This window comes from Wasmannia auropunctata, unplaced genomic scaffold (assembly GCF_000956235.1).
Source record: "Wasmannia auropunctata unplaced genomic scaffold, wasmannia.A_1.0 LD335985.1, whole genome shotgun sequence".
Lineage (NCBI taxonomy): Eukaryota > Metazoa > Arthropoda > Insecta > Hymenoptera > Formicidae > Wasmannia > Wasmannia auropunctata.
This window is the reverse complement of record NW_012026905.1, coordinates 1,909,504-1,915,503: the sequence shown is the minus strand read 5'-3', so window position 1 is coordinate 1,915,503 and position 6,000 is coordinate 1,909,504.

Here is a 6,000-nt window from a genome sequence, read left to right as displayed (position 1 = left end):
CAACAGTCATCTCTGTGGAGTCAATCATTATCGACTTTTTTACTTTTGATATTTACATGAATAGCAAAACACGCGTCGCAAAGACGCGACAAATAAAGCGGTAAATAATTGGCAATATATCCGGAAAATCGTATCACTTTTAACTGTGATTAAATTTATGACTAAAATTACCGTTACGTTTTATGTTAATGAGATGGAATGCAATTCTAATGGAAAGCACAACAAGCGATGAATCAACCGTGAAGGTTACGAGATAGGCGCGAAGATTACATTTAAAAAAAAAACAGTAGAATGTTTGCAAACTGTTTAGTTTATCCTTACAGACTAGATACAGACTAGAATAGATTTGTAATTTCATTGAAATTAAAAAACTGAAAACGTGTACTTAATTCCGATAGATACTATTATAGCGTCAATTTTAGTATTAAAAAACTGCCTATAATGCATTCTTACGTTGTATTCATTTTTACAAAAATCGTGTATTAAATACACGAGAATAATAAAACATTACGTATAATAATTTTTGTATCTCGTAATGCCGCGACATCCTTTCGGAAACTTGTCAGTAATGACGGAAAAAAAAGAAACAAGTTTTTCATTTAGAGAAATAAGTTTTTCACTTGCTAAGTGCTCGCGTCCCTTTTACTGGAGTAATAGAAATTGCGTGTCACCGTCGCAGAGAGTTCAAGTCACCGTCCCTTCGCAATCAAAATTTCTCTTTAAGCGTCGGGGAGGGAAAACCAAGTTATAGCGTAATATATATCCCAGCGAGACGACACCGAGGTCTGTCCCTACGCTGCCCCGGCGTGTCTTTAAAACAGTATGCTTCCAATTGCTGGTCATATTCTAACGGATAACCCACATTCAGAGCGGACTGATACGCTCGCGGCCGTCCACGTGGATTAGCTGGGGTCCCTTTCGTATGCAACTTTCGTAGCTTCCTTTCCTCGTACACCTTTATCCGTGCGTATCTACGTGAGCGCGCACGCGGGCACGTGTGCGTGTCCGTATGTGTGCACTCAGATATGCGACGGCTCTAAGTGGGTCTCTCGTACCGTGTCTCGCGTTAAAGTTGAGCAAGAAAAAAAAAGTCGAGTGAGACTAAACGTCTGTCTCTCTTTTTCTCTTGTTTATTTTTCTGTCTTTCTTTCTCTCCTTCTTTCATTTTTCTCGGTCGATCTGGCATCTGCTTGATCGAATTTTGAGGAGTATTGAGAGAGGGTCGTACAAATTGTTATATTATATTATACGTGTTAAACCGTCACACATCTCGCCGTCGTTTTCACGCCATCTGTGCCGCGAACGGCGTTGCTTTTCCGGTCCGGCGTGAAGGTGAACTTGAACGCGACAGCGAGGATCTCGTAAAGAGAGGCTGCTTTCGTTACCGCGCTAGCGTGTCGTCTATCCGCGAGAAAAGAAACCGAAAGAGAAGTCTTTATCGTGACAGAGGTAAATGCTGAATAATGAACAAAATACTAGAATAGATCATTATACACACATACAACGGCGGAATAATCTAAATTTTAAGAAAAAAAATATTCCTTTTGCCTGTGTGTATGATTTATGTATAAATTTATGTATAAATATGATTGAAAATTGTTTAAATTATTTGGCAGCTTGATTCACACAGTTAAACTATTTCATACAATAATTATAAGAAAAATGTGATATTTTATAGATCATAATCTACTTATAAAATATTTAAAATAAAAAGTAAATTTTATACATTTTTTACTTATAAAACTTATAAAAGGTTTTCATTTTTTACTTATAAAACTTTTTAAAAGGTTTTCACTTTAATAATATGTAAAACATAATATAGCATAATATATTTATTTACACGGAAAGAACAATTTTGCTGAATCCAGAACTGAAAATAATTTTTATTTAATAATCAAAATAATTTTGTGCGAAAATCAAAATGATTGCTAGAATAACAAAACACAGCAATGTTTATCAGTTTTAACATTCCAACAAATTATTTTGATGATTCAACAAAAAATTATTTTCAAATCTGTATTTAGCAAAATTTTTAGATCTTTCAACAAAATCGTTCTTTCCGTGTATTTGTTATAATTTATTAATGTCATTATAAACTATTAATTATAATTAGTCGACTACGCGTAATATAAGAAATCACAATCGAGAAATCTAGCTCATGGCTCATTGGAAGAGTGATTTAATCTAATTCATCGAATTTGATAGGAGGAATGTGGCTATCCTTTTCGAGCGATCACGAGATAGAGAGATATACAAGTAACAACATTATCTGGAAACGAGATATGAGAATATTTCTCGACTCTCGCGCAAAAGACGTAACTGCGTGCAGATTGAGATCACCTAGCCCTATATTTTCTTATTTTTAATTATATTTTTCATACGCTACCTCATTAACGCTCTCACGTTTTTCAAAAGGATGTTGCTGCAAATTACACACAATCTGTGTATAAAACATTCATTCCGTAAATACACGTAAAAACTTTATAAATTATTTCTCAGGTATTCTAATTATCTGATGATGTACGTAAAAAACAGTTTCTATTAACAGCGAACATTTTGCGCGAGATTACCTCCGATCTAACGTAACGATAAGAGACACATCTTAATATGATTTCTTCCGGCGTACGTAGAGACGAAGAGTTCTCGTTGCAAACAATATAACGTTCAGATGATAATGTGACAATTTGTTGATAACGTGGCTAAGCAATCAACGGCGCAAAAAGAAAAAAATAGATCGCTAATGCTGCTCCTTCTGTTGATGATGTTTGCCGACGCGTGAGTATGTACGTGTGTATGCACGTGTGTGTGTGTGTGTGTGTGTGTGTGTGTGTATGTGTGTGTGTATGAGTCGGTCAAAATTGCTCGATGGCTCGATTGCGGCCGTAATCTAATCTGGACCACGCATGGACCACACCGTGACTAATTATCTGTACGTGTACGCGCGAGCGCGCACGCTATCGGCGTTGTTTCTTCGTATTCGAGATACGTATCGGGACGGTTACAGACGAAAAACGATCGCTGTGGCTACAGACATGATTTTTATCAGAAGCGCGAGACTTTGACCTAATCCGTACCGGATGGACCAGGATGACATCATCATTGTACAAACATGGGCGAGGACTTGAGAAGCAAACAAGAGCGATCTAATCGCTCCGTCGCTATCGGCACCCAAGTTTTACGGAGCGGAGAAGCTATATTGGCGTTGCAGCATCACCGCCGCGCGCCTTGTACGCCTCTCTCTTTCAAGGACTTCCCGCCCGTAGGTAGTGGGAAAAAACGTCGCGTCCTCGTATCCACGATTGATAAGGCTCGGCTACACGCGCGCGCGGTTGTCAGACAGATTCTTTCTCAGAAGTAGAGAATATTCCGAATTGATATATTTCGTCGTAGAGACTATTGACGTTGGCACTATGAGTCGCTTTTGAGACATTCAGAAACGTCAAAACGTCATCTATTAATGAATTTATGTGAAACTTATGTATCATGCTGTACATATTTTTATATTATTTGACAGACTGAAAGGAGACGGTAGTTTAAAAAATATGCCATTTTTTTTATTTTTAAAAAGGAAACCCTTTTATGAATCTTTCGTTAAATATCTGTTTTCTTCTTTTAACAAATTTTTTTATCTAGTATATTAAGTAGGGATAAAGTAGGAACTGTTAACTGACAGAAGAAAATGCAATACTTTTTAGCTCGCTATATAAATCTCTGTTAATCAGCTTTCCGCAAAATACAATACTATGCCATAATGAGAACATTCTTTGAGTGTAGCTCAATCCCATTAAGCGTATCGTGTATCTGATGATATCTTTTATCGTTAAGTGGGAATCCGTATAATTTTTGTAAGTTGATCTTTAGAAACTTTTGACGTTTCGTTGGCCAATAAATTCCAGAAACTGTTTTTGATTTTGTAAAATTGAGAAGCGTCACGTTTTAATCTCGCTTTCTCTTTTTGATTACTCACAATCATATATTTTTATTATCATTATTTATGACTCACGATTTTAAATCATGTACCTTTAGTGTATTAAAAAAAATAATTTTTCAGATGTAACAGATAAATAAATTGGAAAAAAACAAGAAATGATTTTAAAGTTAATTTTCATTTCTAATTTTAGTATTATATTTATTTGAAAATAGATAACTTTGGAGAATTAATTTCCGATATCGTAAACAAATGATAACATCTGGTTCGTCAGCTAACATTGAATATGATATTAATTTAGCAGATATCTTAATTAAGTCTTAATAGATTTTCATTCAAATGTAAGACAATTTTACTAAAAGAATATATGTGCATGTAAAAATATGTAGCAAAAAATTATATTATTAGAACACGAGCAAGATATTTTTATTTAATTAATACATTCTCGCAAACAGAACAATGTTATCTATTTGAAAAAATTGATAAAAAAGGAATAAATAAATATTCATCGAAATGTAATTTATAAATGTACTATAATCAAACTTTTGTCGTAAATAGTCTTGCAATGAAAAATATTTTTATTTTTCTCGATCCTTATATCTCAGCGTCTTTTTAAAAATTATATTCTATGAATAATAAGATAGAGAGCGAAAAAAGAGAGAAAGCGCGTGTATCTATTGTTAAAAGCAAATATATACATACATTTTTTTTATTAGAAACATAAATTGCTAATTTCTTAAACCAATAGACAAGAAGAAAAATTTTCGTTTGTTAATGCTTTTAAATATATGTGCAGTGTACTCTAAAGCGATATAAATTATTTACTTCAGAATGTATTTTATAATATCTGGAAATTTTGGGCTTAATCACTTTTGCAAACTTCCTACGTCGTATGTATGCTAATATATTTTTCTGAAGGCTGCTTCAAATGGTCCATTCAGCTTTACTAGGCATTTTACCCTCTTGCTCGCCTGCTTACCCTTCAGTATCAGGAAAGTCAATTGTTCCCTTTTCAGGTAGGAAAAAGGCTTCTTCGTACTCTCTTTTGGTCCATGCGTTTTTTGTGCCGTTTTTTACCCTTGCATCTAATATGACTTCCGACAGAATCCGGATGCGGACAATGGGTTATGTCTCGGACTCATTAGTCTCCCAGCAGCATCTGGTTATCGACTTAATCTTGTGAAAGCGTAATGTCACGATGGACAGAGATCCAGGTATCGGAAATTAGCATATCCCTATTAAATACTGCAGTTTTCGATCTGTGGTCTTAATAGCCCAAGACCCATTACAACTAGTTTATTTCATAAATCAGAAACCAAAGTTTCAACCCTCGCATTCTTTGTATAAACCGTCAGGTAGACAGTGGGTTTTAGTATGTCGACTCTCTATTGTGTGTGAATGCGAAAATATTCCATAATAGGAGTCTTGCTACCAATATTCTATTATTCTGCGAGCATTTTCATGGATCTGCATTCGATCCATTTCCTCTTTTCCCACTCCCATTATGGAATATTTTTGAAGTCACAATAGAACACAATCGACATATTAAGGTTCACTTCCTACCTGACGGCTTGCATAAAGAATGCGAGGTAGTTGTGACTTCGTTGATTTTCGATTCGTAAAATAAACTAGTCGAAATTTTGCATCGCTCTTGTTTAAATTTTCCGCAGTTTAGAGTAAAAAAATTTGTGTTACTATATATTTCATTTATTTTTCGTTATATGTATTATGTTTTATTAATTTATCGTGATTATTCATCTAATCATTTCGTATAAACGAACTTTCTATCGTTGTAATCTTGCATGAAATATATTTGCGTGAAATACGCCACTAATAAAAAGTTTTATAATTTCCAAGTGGAGCGAAGCGTGTCCTCTCTCGCGACTTTATCAAAGTCGTAAATGGCGCATCGGCTGGCCGCCGCGCGCCGTCCACTACGTCTCGGCGAAATTGTTGTGCGAATATTCAAACGTACATTATCTACGTAACTCAAACTAACGTTCCGTCATCCGTCCGATGACGTTGACCTTGTGCCTTATCGGCGAAATTGCCGCGAACGGTCTTGACGATTC